The 16,793-nt window shown below is 43.0% G+C and overlaps 1 protein-coding gene and 2 long non-coding RNA genes across 12 annotated transcripts in view; 1 reads left to right on the forward strand and 2 right to left on the reverse strand.

The window, feature by feature from the left end:
• astn1 (astrotactin 1) overlaps window positions 1-16,793 on the reverse strand; it is a 2,519,376-nt gene that overhangs the window by 655,517 nt on the left and 1,847,066 nt on the right. The gene's annotated exons all lie outside the window — the stretch shown is intronic.
• LOC138763398 (uncharacterized) overlaps window positions 1-16,793 on the reverse strand; it is a 106,670-nt gene that overhangs the window by 66,694 nt on the left and 23,183 nt on the right. The gene's annotated exons all lie outside the window — the stretch shown is intronic.
• LOC138763395 (uncharacterized) lies at window positions 4,718-6,567 on the forward strand. The gene is made up of 3 exons (XR_011357523.1): window positions 4,718-4,808; window positions 5,040-5,100; window positions 6,415-6,567. It is a non-coding gene; the product is annotated as an uncharacterized lncRNA (long non-coding RNA).

Here is a 16,793-nt window from a genome sequence, read left to right on the forward strand (position 1 = left end):
TGATGCCATCCTTTCACTGTTACTTGTGAAATTATGGATGGCATTACATTCGACACAAGAAAAGACCATTCAGCCCACCAGGTCTATGCCAGTTCCATACTGGATGAACTCTCTAGTTCAAACCCCTGCAGCTTCTCCATTGCCTTGCATGTTTTTCATCCACATTCAACCATCTAATTCGCAGTTGTAATATTTGCAGGCTTTGTAATCCAGATTCTGAATACACACTGAACAGAAAAGCTCTTCTTTGCAGCATTCTTAAAATACTTGCATTTCCAAAACAATTTACAATCAATCCAGTGCTCTTTCTTACAATGGACATGTTCTTTAACCCTGGCAACTCCAAGAGAAATATGGAGTGCAGCACCAGCCTTCTTCAACTTCACTGAAACCATTGACTCTGTGGGGAAGAACTATGGAGTATTCTCAAGTTCCACCTGCCACAGAAATTCACCCTATCCTACATTTGCTTCATGATGGAATGCAAGCCATGTTCCTGACCATCAACTCTGCCACAATATCAGAAAAATTTGGTGTTAAACAAGGCTGCATTATTGCACTCAGCTCTTTTCTCTGGTATGACAATGAACTCACCATCATTAAAAGATAAAGATTTTATTTTAAATTATATCCTTGTGTATATTTGTGATTACTATGTACTGTGTATTGTGTGTGTATGTTTGTGCACTGTGGTCCAGAGAAACACTGTTGGTTGGATATGTATAAAGGATAATGAACTTGAATTTGATTACCTCAAATCTGCCCCAATCATCCATTTATGTTAATTCTGCACAAATCTGATTTTTATTCTCCCATATTCTTGTCAATTCTTTGCAGATCCTGTCACTCATTTGCACACCAGGGATAATTTAGAGTGTCCATTTAACCTAGCAACGTGCATGACTTTGGAAACTGGAGCACTCAGAAACCGGTGCAATTGCAGGGTGAATGTGTAAACTCCGCACAGTCACCACCAGAGGTCAGGAGTGAATCCGAGTTTCTTGCGTTGTGAGGCTGTGGCTCAAGTTGCAGGACAACTATGCTGCCAACAAATCTCTTATGGGAGTAGAAAAAAGTTACAGGAATTAAATTCTCAGAAAACCCAATGTTATTTTTATTTGGTAATATTGAAGGGATAAGACCAAAACCAAATTTGTAAAGATTGCCTTGGCAGTAGCAGTAACATGTAATTATCACTGTTGAAAAAGAATCCAGTAAAGAATGGGATTCCATAGTTTGCTTTAACAACTCCATGAACGGGAGTATTAAAGATCCTTAAATTTCTTATAAAATTCAGATGGAAAACAATCTTCACCCAGAGATTTACCATTCAGCAATGAACTAAGCACCATTAATTTCTCTTATTGTAAAAGGAGCATCTAAATTTCTCTGATCTTGATTTTCAAGCTAGACAGATTAATCTGAAATTTAAAGAAAATTATCAATCTTAACTTCATTTCCAGTAAATTCTGATCTATACAAATCAGAGTAACAAACTTGAAATGAATCTCCTTCAGTAGCTGAACACCACAGGGCGGTGCTCTTAGCCCCCTGCTCTATTCAATTTATACCTAGGAGTGTGTGGTTCAGAACAATAACAGCACCATCTATAAATTCGCTGATAATATCGTGGTGGTGGGTTGTACACAAAGGGGCAAGGAGCCAGCATACAGAGGTGAGAATAAACAACAACCTCACCATCAATGGCACCAAAAGCAAGGATCTGATTGTGTATTTTAGGAAGGGAAATCCAGAGGTATGCGATCCAGTGATCGCTAGAGGATCAGAGGTGGAGAAGGTGAGCAAATTTAAGTTCATGTGAGTCCCCATCTAAGAGGATATTTCCTGGATACACTAATGTCATTGTGAACAAAGCACGTCAGGGCCTCTACTTCCTCAGGAGTTTGTGTAGGTTTGGTGTGACATTCAAAAACTTGGTAAAATTCTACAGATGTGTAATGAAAGTGTGCTGACTGGCTGGATCATGGATTGGTATGGGGATGCCAATTTCTCTGAGTGGGAAGCCCTGCAAAAGATAGTGGATACAACCTAGTGCATTTCAGGCAAAACTATGTGGAACACTGATGTCAGTAAGCAGCAGTAATCATCAAGGATCCACACTGCTCAGGGCATTCTCTGTTCTTGCTGGTGCCATCAGGAAAGAGGTCGAGGTGCCACAAGAGTCACACCACTAGGTTCAGGAACAGCTGCTACCCCTCCACCATCAGACTCCTCAACATCAAACTCAATCAGAGCCTCGTTTAATTGTGCACATTATTTATTACTAAACTTTATTTTTCTGTATTGCACAATTTATTTATATTTCTTTGTTTACATTTCCCTCTATATTTTTTTGAGAGTTTTTTTTGCACGACCAATATGTAGAAATTCTGCTTCGCCTGCAGGCAAAAGAATCTCAGGATTGTTCTGTTTTGATGTCATGTTTGAAGTTCAACAATAAATCTCATCTCTGGACAAGTTGAGGGGACTCACTTACTGCAGGATTCTTGATCCTTGACCTGCTCTTGCAGCCACAGTCTTTATGCTTGGGTTCAGGATATTTATGTTGGGGATTCACTGATGGATATGCCATTAAATTGCAAAGGTGAGTGGCTAGATTTTCTCATGTTGGATTTGTTTATTGACCCAGATGGAGGACCATTAATTGCTGTTAGCAGCTCATGCAATTAATTTTGGTCTGCATAAGCTGTGAATGGACTTCAACACTCTAACATCATTAGTGAACCTCCTCAGTTTTAATCTTTGGTGGAAGGAAGGTCATTAATGGAGGAACTGGAGATGAGACCTGGGTCTCTGGCTTGAGAAACCCAAGAAGTGATGTCCTGGACTGGGATGACTACCATCCAACAAGTATGACTCAAACAGAGAAAGTCCTAGCATAGACCTAGAGAGATTTTAAGAAGGTGAATTGATTCCTGCAGCACAAGCAAGCTGCAGTTTAACTGCAATGAAGAACACAAAAGGATTTGGATGAATACCAAGCTCCAAACCATTTTCAAAATTCTGCCAGAAGAGATCTTACATGATGAGAGTGACATCACCTGTAATGTCAACATCTCCCAGAACCCTGGATTCAGAAGTTGACCTCATCCCAAATATCATTCACTAAGCCAAAGAATGTATTCCTGAGATCAGTCATTCAGATTTCAGGTTTTTTTGTCAGAGTACATACATGATATCACATACAACTCTGAGATTCTTTTTTCCTGCGGATATAGCAAAATTACCAATTGGTAGTGCAAAAAAAAGTACAGTGTAAACATGTGAAAAAAGAACTGTAAACAGATACCAAATGTGTACAAACTGACTGCAATACAGAGAGAACAAAAAGAATATCAATAAAGTGCACAAGTAAGAGAGTCCCTGATTGAGTTTGTCATTGAGGAGTCTGATGGTGGAGGGGTAGCAGCTGTTCCTGAACCTGGTAGTGTGAGTCTTGTGGCACCTTTACCTCTTTCCTGATAGCAGAACCTAGAACAGAGCGTGTGCTGGGTGATGTGGGTCTTTGATGATTGCTGCTGCCCTCCGATGACAGCATTTCCTGAAGATGTACTCAATAGTGGGAAGGTTTTGACTGTGATGTCCTGGGTTGTGTCTACTACCTTTTGGAGGACTTTCAGGGGGTATTGGTGTTCCTTTACCAGATCATGATGCAGCCAGTCAGCATACTTTCCACTACACATCTGTAGAAATTTGTCAGGGTACACACCAGCTCCTCTCCTTTTTCCAGAATTCAAGTTCCGATCCAGTCTATGAATGGTGAAACCGTCTGGTTGGATAGTGATATCTGGTGTGTTCTGTTAGTCAGGCAGCAAACAACTGAGATTTGTCTTACTTGTCTCTGATAACACAGCCTTGCCCTTAGGTCGTCAGTGACTGGACATTTGCTAGGGAGGACTTAGACCCCTGCGCTTCAGCCTTGTTTGGATCTCGGCCTTCACTCCGACCTCGATCTTGCTAGTGGCCTGCCCCTTTAAGGCCTCTGCCTTGCAACCATTCTGTTTCTGACTCAGCTGTTACCCAGGAGATTTAAGGATCATTAACTGTGTTTAGCAGCTGTTGGGTCATTAAAAAAAACACATGCAAATGATTGTAAGGAAGGAGGCTGGGAAGGTGAGTATTTTAAAGATTTATGCAACGGGGGTTCTGCATCCCACAGAAAGTCGCCATGGGTTGTCAGCACCATCTTGCCCTTTTTGCCAACATTTATGCATTAAAAATTGAGAAGTTGTTTAAAATCTCCGTAGATGAAGAAAAGGACAGGAAGCAAAAAAGTCAGCTTTTGTTTGAAATAAAAATCCTTTATAGTTGGAAGAAAACTAATGACATGGCATGTGAAGGGAAGACAGAAAAAGTATATGAAGGCCACCATATCTGTGCTGCTGGTTTTCACTGTTAAAACCAATAGTACAAAAACAAAGGGTTCAATGTTCAAATATTTGTTTCAACTCCTCTTCAGTTGAATGTCCCTTTGATTTTGTTTTAATCTATGTATCGACTTCAGCCTCTGTTTTTAATGATCTTCTCTTGACAAATTCTAACCATGAAAAATAAGTTAAATAACCATTTGTGGTGAAACCTTCTCTGGGTCATTGTAGATTTAAGGCAACAATATAATAAAAGCAAGTGATTTATCAACATAGTATTTATGTCAAGATACCTGCCACATGACCATATACAGTGTAGTTGCAAGCACATCAGTGTTAGTGTTTACAACGGTTTCTAACAATTGAATCAATTACTGGTGGCAAGAAAGATTGAGCTAAACTGATGGCCAAAAAATTATTGTAAGTGGTACCCATCACTGATTTAAATTATTTAATTTTGCTTTTATTTTGCAGCAGGGAGGAGCTGATTCCAATTATTGCTTCTTCTGTAACATAAATCACAAATTGGTCGGGGTGGGGTGGGGGAGAGAGATGGGAAGGAGTTCTAAGAAATCCCAGCCACAAAAAGCTGGAAAGATTACAATATGTGCTGGGATGCTAAGGAATATTGAACTGTATCTTCTTCCACAGACAAGACCGGATGCAGGGTTCAAGTTCATGGTTCCCTGAAGGTGGAAACAGTGATTGCGTGGTAAGAAGGCATTCTTCATCAGTTGGGACATAGAATATAAACGTAGCATCTTTATAAAACACTGGTGGGAGCACAGAATCATGTGCAGTTCTGGAATCCACATGGTTCAAAGGAAGTGATTTTACTGGACTGAATGCACAGGAGATTCATCAAAATGTGGCTTTGATGAGAGGACTTACCTTATGGTTAAAGAATGGATCAGCTGGGATTGTTTTCCCTGGAGCAAGGGAGCTGAAAGTAATCTGACAGAGATGGTTAGCCAGAATGTAGGAGTGTTGAAAACAAAGCCCATGTAAAAGGAAAGAATTTTAAAGGGAATTTGAGGGGAACATTTTTATATTACACAGGGCGATTGACATGGAGCACACTGATAGAAGAAGTGGTGGAGTTTGATACAATCACAATATTTAAGAGATGTTTAAATTGGCCCTCAACTTGGCAAGATGGTCAGGAGGGTCAAAGGCTCATTTCTGTGCTGCACAACTCAGTGTAGCTTTGCCCCCTGCAGATATTCTCTCTCAAACATCAATGGAGATAGTGCACCAGTATCAGAAGTAATCCCCATACGAAGTGATTGGCAAATGCAGCAACTTCTTCAGATAATATGCACCACAGTTTATATGAAAGTTTATATCAAAGCTCACCAGTTGAGTATTCAATAAATTATTCCACCAACAGGATGTAAAATGCTGTTGATTGTATCTGCTAACTTCCTGTTACATTCCAGATTTGTATCTGAAGTCACACCCTATTAATTTTTGATATGGTGCAAACTATAGCTCCCCAAAACTAACCGTTACATCAAACTATAGCTCCCCCAAACTAACCGTTACATCAAACTATAGCTCCCCCAAACTAACAGTTACATCAAAAGCGCATTAATACGAAATAAATGCCATGAATAAAGATCCTAACGTTGTCACTAGCTCCTTGATCTGAAAGGCCCCACATTCCCACAAATCTCGTGCTCATTCCTATCTCCAGCTCCTCCTCCTTCAACAGATCCACAGGATAGATGACTTGATTCCATTGAGGTGAATGATGAGGTCAACATGGGAACTGTATCTTCTTCCACAGACAGGGCCAGAGGTACATTATAGGGTGGACAGTTGGAAAGTTTGTGAGGTAGTGCATTTTCCACGAGGATTCTGTGTGTCCCTGATGCATGAAGGGTCAAGTGCTCTTCTCCACTTTGGGTCAGAAATTCCTAAGATTTAATGGGCATGTTGCAATATTTCAAAATTCAAAGTTCAGATTTATTGTCAGAGTACATACATGACAGCACATGCAACCCTGTCATTCTTTTTCCTGCAGAATCCTGGCAGAATTTCAATTTATTGATAACTGTACTCTGCACTCAAGAAAAATATACATTTTCAAAGAGAGAAATGTAAACAAGCTGATGTACCACACAGAAAAAAAATATATGTTCAGTAATAAATAATGTGCAAAGTTAGAGTTCTTAAATGTGTCTCTCATTGAGTCTATTGTTCAGGTGAAGGGGTAACAAACGTTTATGAACCTGGTGGTAAAAGTCTTATGGCAACTATACCTCCTTCCTGATGGCAGCAATAAGAATAGAGCATGTCCTGGGTGGTGTGGATTATTGATGTTCATTGCTGTTCTCAGTAGGCAGTTTTCCTATCAGTTTTCTTTATGGTGGGAAGGGTTTTGCTTGTGATGTACTGGGCTATGCCCACTACCTTTTGGAAGGCTTTCTGCTCAGAAGTATTAAAGGACTCTGAGTAAATTCTTGAATCTCTTCCTCTGTCCACCTGCTATTCTTCCCACAACAGAGCTGGAATTGGGAGGCAGGTATGAGAACTGGTCTGTCCAATGGAGCTGACAGAGTTTAACAGGGGCCTCAACAGGGGAAGAGTTCCTAACTTACCAACAACATTTCTTCCTTTGGAAAAATCTTCCACAATTTAAATGTGACTTTAATTTTCAATCCACAGTGATTTTAGAAGTGACGTTTCACACGTTCTCTCACAGATTGCATAAAGTATTTGGTATGATTGGATGCAATTGATTATAAAATGATAGAATATCGTCATGGATAATGTAACATGATAAAGTGTTCTTTAGAAGATGTTCTACTCTAACTATTGCCTCATTAGATTTCCATAAACTAAACTTTAAAAATTGAGCAAAAAATTGGTCAGTAGAAACTGCCAAAATGTTTGGCCTGGAAGTCAGCCTGAAGAAAACTGAGGTCCTCCATCAGCCAGCTCCCCACCATGACTACCAGCCCCCCCATATCTCTATCGGGCACACAAAACTCAAAACGGTCAACCAGTTTACCTATCTCGGCTGCACCATTTCATCGGATGCAAGGATCGACAACGAGATAGACAACAGACTTGCCAAGGCAAATAGCGCCTTTGGAAGACTACACAAAAGAGTCTGGAAAAACAACCAACTGAAAAACCTCACAAAGATAAGCATATACAGAGCCGTTGTCATACCCACACTCCTGTTCGGCTCTGAATCATGGGTCCTCTACCGGCATCACCTACCGCTCTTAGAACGCTTCCACCAGCATTGTCTCCTCTCCATCCTCAACATTCATTGAAGCGACTTCATCCCTAACATCGAAGTACTCGAGATGGCAGAGGCCGACAGCATCGAATCCATGCTGCTGAAGATCCAAATGCGCTGGGTAGGTCACGTCTCCAGAATGGAGGACCATCGCCTTCCCAAGATCGTGTTATATGGCGAGCTCTCCACTGGCCACCGTGACAGAGGTGCACCAAAGAAGAGGTACAAGGACTGCTTAAAGAAATCTCTTGGTGCCTGCCACATTGACCACCGCCAGTGGGCTGATATCGCCTCAAACCGTGCATCTTGGCACCTCACAGTTCGGCACATACTGTATACTGCCTCTAATATTAATTCCATCCCAGTCAAGCTCCCAATTTGATCCATTCTCTTACTCATCTTCCAATGTACCCTTTCAGAGATCCAGATTGTTGGGGTCTATTTGGCTTATTGATTGCTCACTACAGAACAAGGTCTACACCATAGACCATGGATCAGTCATCTCATCTCTTCGTGGGTTTGTGTGCCACTAACTCCAACTCCGGATGCGTGTTCAATTCTTTGCACTTCACTCAGTTAACTCAGAGAGAGAGAGCAATGTCTCAGCAATTAGGCCAGTGCTATTATGAAAACTGAAACCTTCTTTGGCATAAAGAGAGGAAAATAGAAAAACCCCAAGGAATTGCATATGCAACCAAACCTGCTCTTTGTATTTGTGATAAAAGAACATCTGACGTTATTTTTATTTCAGCTTGGGATCCATTGTGCTAACAAGGCACATGATTAAACCTTATACATCATTCTAAACAACTATTCATCCAGTTGTTTTTTTTTAAAACTCCAAATACATTCAATGCAAATGTCATAGCCATCAATAGATTTTCCATGTGTTCTACTCCATGGAATAATAAATAATCATCCAATCTCAACCTTTTTTTTACAGGAATCTGTTAAATGTTGCAGTCAATTAAATTGATTGTACCTGTTATATCATGAAATGCTTTGTTTTGCGTGCTATCCAGCCAAATCAATCTGTCCTTGAGAGCAACAGGTAGTGCAAATCAAACCAAAAATTCAAAGTATCATGTTGCAGAGAACAAAGTTTTCTTAATGAGATACTAATTCACTCCCACAACATCCCACTCTGGATCTTTGCCAAGTCAAGTCAAATTATTAATTGCAAAACCACAATGCAACTGAAAGTCTCCAAAATCACAAACAAATTGTCCACCGAGGCTATCAGGCCTGCAATGTTAAAGCTATCAGGATCCATTTACTGTGGAATCACCGAAGTCTGCTTGAGCCTGCATTTCAATTACACATATTGCATCTCCTGCGTTGTCTTCAGAAATTCAAACAGAACAATGCATTTTAATTCTGTTATTCCCAAGCTAATGGATAGATCTGCCAATGTCATTCATTTCCCTGCATTACTTAACTTTGAGAAAGTTGTCATGAGAACTCTCTGACATCTAAGTTAGTGCAATTGGAGCCGCAAGGATGGTACAAGTTTATTACCATCCTTGGCTCATCATTGACTTTTTTATCCATCTACTCTCATCTCACTTGCTCATATTTGGACCACAACCATTCACATCATGTCTAATATGTTATTAATGTTTCCTGAACTTAGTGAATCTATATGATTCCTCTGGCAATGTTCCAGGTGTCAACTGCCATGTGTTAACTAAACATTTCCCTCAAATCCCCTTAAAAATTACTGCTTCACTCTGTAAACGTGGCCTCTTAGTTTTGATACCCTGAGCATGGGGGAAAAAAGGTTCAAAATATCAACCTGGTCGATCCCTTTTGTAATCTTATCTACCTCCAATAAATTACCCCTCAGCCTCCGTCAGTCCCGGGAAAAACTAGTCCAACTTGTCACAAAACATTACAGCACAGTTTGGGCCCTTCATCCTACAATATTGTCCAGCCTTCTATCAACCCATTCCATTACAATCTGATCCTTCCCTATCTCACACCTGGCTATCAAAGAGTCTTTTAAATGTTTCTATCATTCCAGCTTCCATCACCACCTCTGATATACTCCAGATTCCTTAAACAGATATTGGCCATTGCTATGCTAGGATAAGAATAAATACTCTATCTTTGCCTCTCATCATCTTATACACTGGTACATTCGTGAGGTTGCCTTTCATCCTCTGTCGCTCCAAAGATTGAAGCTCAAGCTCACTCAGCTTTTGCTCAAAAGACGTGCTCATCCTAGTAAATCTCCTCTGCACTCTCTCTAAAATTTCTACATTGTTCCAATATATAATGAGGCGACCAGAGCTGAACACAATACTCTAAGTGAGGTTCCACTGAAGTTTTATAGAGCTGCCTTGCGGCTCTTGATCGCAATCCTCTGACTCATGAAGACCAGCACACCATCTGCCTTCTTGACGACCCTATCAATTTGTGTGTCAATCTTGAAGGATCCATCAATGCAATGAAAAGTGTCAACTCTCCAGCATGCTCTTCCCTCAATTCCTGGAGTTTACAGATTTCAGATTTATTGTTAGAGTATATACATGACATCACAAACAAGATTTCCTGCAGGGGCGGCAGATTTACCACTAACTGGTAGTGCAAAAATACACAGCTTATATATGTAAACAAATAAAAAACTAAACAGATAACAAACAGACTGACTGTGCAATACAGAGAGAACAAAAAGAAAATCAATAAAGTGCTCAAGTAAGAGTCCTTGAATGAGTCTCTGATTGAGTTTGTCATTGAGGAGTCTGATGATGGAGGGGTAGCAGCTGTTCCTGAACCTAGTGGTGCAAGTCTTGTGGCACCTATACCTCTTTCCTGAAGGCAGCAGCGAGAACAGAGCATGTGCAGGGTGGTGTGGGTCTTTGATGATTGCTGTTGCCCTCTGACAGAAGCGTTCCCTATATATGTACTGAATAATGTAGAGCGTTTTGCTTGTGATGTCCTGGGCTGTGTCCACTAGGTTTTGGAGGGATTTACACTCAGAGGTATATCCTGTTCGGCCCCAGGGACTTATCTAGTCTAATGTTTTTCAGAAGCTCCATCCCCACCATTTTCTTAATCTTGACATGCTCCTGCACATTAGTCTGTTGATGTTCAAGTTTATTACCATCTGATTGTACATGTGCAACTTGACAAAACAGCATCTCTCTGGACCATGGTGCACACATGAAAACACACGATGCCCAGTACACAACAACCTCTTAAACAATCAAATCAAACATATTGTTAGCGGGATGGTTGTATCTGCAATGGAGTCCTGGAGCCATACTTTTGTAGCTACCAGAATGGAGCAGCCCCCTCTCTCCATATCCCTCTATTTCAGATGTTGCATTTATTTTCCAGAGGACGTGCATTTGCAAGTAAAATGGTCAGAAGTGCATGCCAGGATGGATTCGCTTTGAGTGTTAAGCAAATGCTGGCAGGCTTTCTGAAGACCTCTTCCCTGGATTTCAGTCGTAGGCTTCAGCATGGTGTTTGTGCTTGCTGCCTTCATTAAGTCATATTCACTTAGTAATTGCATGGTCTGGTGCTTTTTATGGCAGACCTACAGGTTTCAGTGTTCCTTACATTTAAGTTTTTTTCTCTGATCATAGACAAGATGAACTGAAAGAAAGCTTTCATCTTTGTTTGGATTTTAAAATCATCTCCTGAATCAAGCTTAAACTGTAATGGTTTGTGTCGCATCACACGCACATATATACATTTGTGCATAGTGGGATTAAGTTTAGAGTTAAGTAAGAAGAGTATCAATATTAATAATTAATAAATAAATTCTTTCTTTCTTTCTTTGGCTTGGCTTCACGGATGAAGATTTATGGAGGGGTACGTCCACGTCTGCTGCAGGCTCATTGGTGACTGACGAGTCCGATGCGGGACAGGCAGGCACGGTTGCAGCGGTTGCAAGGGAATATTGGTTGGTTGGGGTAGGGTGTTGGCTTTTTCCTCCTTTGTCTTTTGTCAGTGAGGTGGGCTCTGCGGTCTTCTTCAAAGGAGGTTGCTGCCCGCTGAACTGTGAGGCAGCAAGATGCACGGTTGGAGGTGATATCAGCCCACTGGCGGTGGTCAATGTGGCAGGCACCAAGAGATTTCTTTAAGCAGTCCTTGTACCTCTTCTTTGGTGCACCTCTGTCTCGGTGGCCAGTGGAGAGCTCGCCATATAACACGATCTTGGGAAGGCGATGATCCTCCATTCTGGAGATGTGACCCACCCTGCACATTTGGGTCTTCAGCAGCGTGGATTCGGTGCTTGTGGACTCTGCCAGCTTGAGTACTTCGATGTTGGTGATGAAGTCACTCCAATGAATGTTGAGGATGGAGCGGAGACAGCGCTGATGGAAGTGTTGTAGGAGCCGAAGGTGATGCCGGTAGAGGACCCATGATTCGGAGCCGAACAAGAGCATGCGTATGACAATGGTTCTGTACACGCTGATCTTTGTGTGTTTCTTCGGGTGGTTGTTTTTCCAGACTCTTTTGTGTAGTCTTCCAAAGGCGCTATTTGCCTTGGCGAGTCTGTTGTCTATCTTGCATCAGATGAAATGGTAGGTAAACTGGTTGACCGTTTTGAGTTTTGAGTTTTGTGTGCCCGATGGAGATGTGGGGGGGCTGGTAGTCATGGTGGGGAGCTGGCTGATGGAGGACCTCAGTTTTCTTCAGGCTGACTTCCAGGCCAAACATTTTGGCAGTTTCTGCAAAACAGGACGTCAAGCGCTGAAGAGCTGGCTCTGAATGGGCAACTAAAGCGGCATCGTCTGCAAAGAGTAGTTCCCGGACAAGTTGCTCTTGTGTCTTGGTGTGAGCTTGCAGGCGCCTCAGATTGAAGAGACTGCCATCCGTGCGGTACCGGATGTAAACAGCGTCTTCATTGTTGAGGTCTTTCATGGCTTGTTTCAGCATCATGCTGAAGAAGATTGAAAAGAGGGTTGGTGCGAGAACGCAGCCTTGCTTCACGCCATTGTTAATGGAGAAGGGTTCAGAGAGCTCATTGCTGTATAAATTACTATTTTAAAAAACCATAGTCTTATTCATTATCATTACTGCTGATTTAGTTCATAACAGCTGCCATTTTTTCTTGAATATGTGAAAGGCTGATCTCTTATTCATCAAGATCCCTTTTCTCAGTGAACAATTAAACAAAATATTCTGTATTTCCCCACCTTCATTTGCCTCCAGGCACATTATCCCAAAAATCCTGGAGTAGTCTCTTCCCTCACTCTAGTCATCCTTCTGTTCTTCACGTCTGGGTAGAATCCCTTGGGCCTTCTCAGATCCCTTCTTCAGTTCCTTCCTGGCTACCTTATAATTCTCAAGAGGTCTTCCTGATTATTGAATCCTAAACCTTAATTATGCTTCTTTCTTCCTCTTAACTAAATGTTCCACATCTCTTGTCAACTTATCTCTCCCCCGAACTGAAGTTCTCCAATCCAGGGCACATCCTAATGAATTCACTTTGCATTCTCTCAACACAACCTTAACGTTTCTTCAGTGCAGTGACCAGATGTGCATACAATAGTCCAAGTGTGGTGTCACCAGGATTTGTAAAATTCCAAAAATAGTCCCAACTTTTTTTTTTGGAGACATGAGACTGCAGATACTTGATTTTAAGCAGGTAAAATTGCTGAAAGAATTCAAAACTTCTTGAATCTTGAAGGGTTCTGACCCGAAATGTTTACCATTCTTTTTCTCCCACAGATGCTGCTTGACCTGCTGAGTTCCTTGGTTTTATTTAAATCCTAAATTTCATATTACAGATGCAAAGGAAATCACAAGAAACAGATTCTTCACCATTCCAAATGTACCAGTCCTATCTCCCACATTCACAACCAAGTCATATTCCAGCACAGATTCCTGCAACTTCACCCTAGTTAAGGACCAACAATCAGAAAAGAAGAAAATTTGACCACTTGTTAGAAGACCTTATGTTCTTTATGTTTAATTGGGTAAAGGTGTCTGTCTGTGCAAATGTTGCAAGCAGTTACTGCCAATTTAGCTTAACTCAAAACTTACTCAAAACATTCTGGCAGCCATGGAACCACAGAACATTACAGCACAGAAACAGGCAGCTTCTGCCCTTCTAATCTGTGGAAAACAATGTTTTTGGCTAGTCCTACTGATCTGCACCCAGCCTATAGTTCTTCATACCTCTCCCCATCCATGTACCTGTCCAAATTCTTCTTCATTGTTAAAATCGAGCCCCCATTCACCACTTCAGATGGTAGCTGGTTCTGTACCCCTACAACTCTCTGTCAGAAGGTTGCCCCTTATGTTCCCGCTAAATTTTTCAGCTTTCGCCTTCACCCATGTCCTCTGGTGTGTATCTCACACCTATCTACATTTACTCTGTCTATCCCCCTCTATCAAATCTCCCCTCATTATTCCATGCTCCAGAAAACGAAGTCATAACATTTGTAACTTTTCCTTGTAACACAGTTCCTGAAATCTGGGCAACATCCTAGTAAATCATCTCTGCACTTTTTCTATCTTATCGATATCTTTCCTGTAGTTAGGTGACCAAAACTGCACATAATGATCCAAATTTCCCCTCACCAATGTCTTATACATCTATACCATAATATTCCAACTCCTATATTCATGAAGGCAAATATGCCATAGGTCTCTTTACAACCCTATCCATCTGTGATGCCACTTTCATGGAATTATGCATCTGTATTCCCAGATCACTCTGTTCTACTGCACTCAATGCCCTACCATTCAATGTGTATGTCCATTCTTGGTTTGTCCTTCCAAAATGCAACAATGTTCTCTTGTCTCCATTAAATACCACCTGCCATTTTTTTCAGACCATTTTTCAAGCTGGTGTGGCGGCACACATCCTCATGGTGAACTGGTCTCGCTTGTATTGCCACGTGGCAGGGCAGCCATGGAGAAATGACGTTGTCAGAGGTTTCTCTCTGACTCCAGCATCCCTTCCAGCACGCTCCTTGGGCAGCGATTAGGATGTCACAATGTACCAAGTGACTGAGCTCATGCTGCCCTTAAAGGGGCGTGCTGAATTTGAATAAAAACAGTAGTTAATGACCCTCAACGTGGCGGCTGTGTTTCTTCCACTGCTCACACTGCCACAGTGGTGACCCCCAATGAGCCCAGACATTTTTCTGGACTCAAAACACCATGGAATCAGTAGAGGTTAACGCCATTTCCATCAAGCTTCCCCCCTTTTGGACACAACGACTGAGAACATGGTTCAGGCAGGCGGAAGCATAATTTCAACTCCGCAACATCTCCTCAGACGTCACGATGTTCTATTATGTTGTGAGTGCTCCGGACCAAGATACGGCAGTGAGGGTGGACGACATCATCCACCACCCCCCGGCTACGGGCAAGTACACTGCCCTCAAAGACCTGCTGCTTGGAACTTCCAGGCTAACTCCCCAGCAATGGGCTTTCAGGCTCCTTCACCTAGGTGGGCTTGGGGACCATGGTCCATCGGCGCTGAAGGATGAAATGCCGGCCCTGGCAGAATACCACAAGCTTTGTTTCCTCTTCCACCAGATATTCCTGGAACAGATGCCGGAGGACATTCAGCTGCTCCTCACAGATGAAGACTTCTCAAACCCGAGGAGAGCAGCAGCCTGTGCAGATGCCCTCTGGCGGACGAAGAGGGAGAATAAGGCAGACCTTAACCAGGTGGCATGACCAGGAGCCAGACAACCACAAGCCCGTAAGTGCCGCCAAACCCTTGGGTTTCAGGGAAATGACCAAGCCAGCCGCCGTTGATGGCTGCAACAGCTGGCCACTCAAACAGCCTCCTTCATGTGATGGACATTCCTGGTGGACATGGACTGAGCTCAGCGTCCTTCCCACCACAGCATTAGAGACTCGCACCTGATCTTGAGGTTCAACCCTGCGGGCAGCCAACAGCTCCGCCATCAGGTCCTATGGGACCCAGAGGGCACAAATCCAGATCGGGAAGGAGAAGTTCCACTGGAGGTTCATCCTAGCCTCTGGGTATCTCGTTGTTAGGGGCTGACTTCTTCAGAGCTCACAGCTTACTGGTTGATATGAAGGGCAAAAGGCTGGTCAACGCCCAAACGTTCCATTTGACCTGAGTGGACAAAGCAGAAACCCGCAGGCCCGAAATCACTGCCATAGCCGCCGCCAGGGAAGAGTTCCTCTACAAATTCCCCGCCAACTTAGAGCCATGGTTCAACGTCACCCTGCCCCAGCATGGGGTCTTCTATCACATTGCCACATAGGGCCCCCCACTGCACGCTAGACCCAGACAGCTGCCACCCGAGTAGCTCCAGCAGGCAAAGGAAGAGTTCTCCAGGCTCCAAGGACTGGGAATTGTCCGGCGCTTGGATGGCACATGGATGCCACTCCATATGGTCCCAAAATCATTCGGGGGCTGGAGACTGTGTGGAGACTACTGAATGATGCAACCATCCCTGACAGGTACCTGGTGCCCCACATACAGGACTTCTCCACCAGCCACAACGGTGCACGGTTCTTCTCCAAAGTGAACTTTGTGTGGGGATACAATCAGATCCCGGTGCTTCCAGATGACGTGGGTAAAATGGCCATTATCACCCCTTTCGGCCTCTTCAAGTTCCTGCATATGCCCTTCAGTCTAAAGAACACGGCCCAAATGTTCCAGCGCCTCATGGACATGGTTGGGAAAGATCTGGACTTTGTGTTCATTTATCTGGACGATATTCTCAATGCCAGTCGCAACTGTGATGAACACAAAGCCCAGCTCCACACACTCTTTGCCCGGCTGGCGGACTTTGGCCTCATGGTTAACACGGCCAAATGCCAGTTCGGCAAGGAGTCTTAGTTCCTTGGGCACACCATTTCGGTGGCTGGGGCTGCGCCAGCGCTGGAGAAGGTAGCGGCTGTTCAACGATTTCCCAAACCCTCCACTCTGAAAGGCGTCCAAGAGTTCACGTGGACTTTATCATCATTTCATCCCTGGAGCCGTGCGCACCATGTGCCCATTGTTCGCACTCATGGCCACCAAAGGAAAGACTTTATCGTGGTCAGAGGAGGTGGACAGGGCTTTCATCATGACAAAGGAGGCTCTAGCCAGTGCCATGCTGCTGGTGCACCTGCGGCCGGAGCCACAAACGACGCTCTCTGTGGACACCTCAACTATGGCAGTGGTGGGGGGGGGGCTTCTGGGACAGTGGCTCGAT

Source organism: Narcine bancroftii, chromosome 5 (assembly GCF_036971445.1).
Source record: "Narcine bancroftii isolate sNarBan1 chromosome 5, sNarBan1.hap1, whole genome shotgun sequence".
NCBI lineage: Eukaryota > Metazoa > Chordata > Chondrichthyes > Torpediniformes > Narcinidae > Narcine > Narcine bancroftii.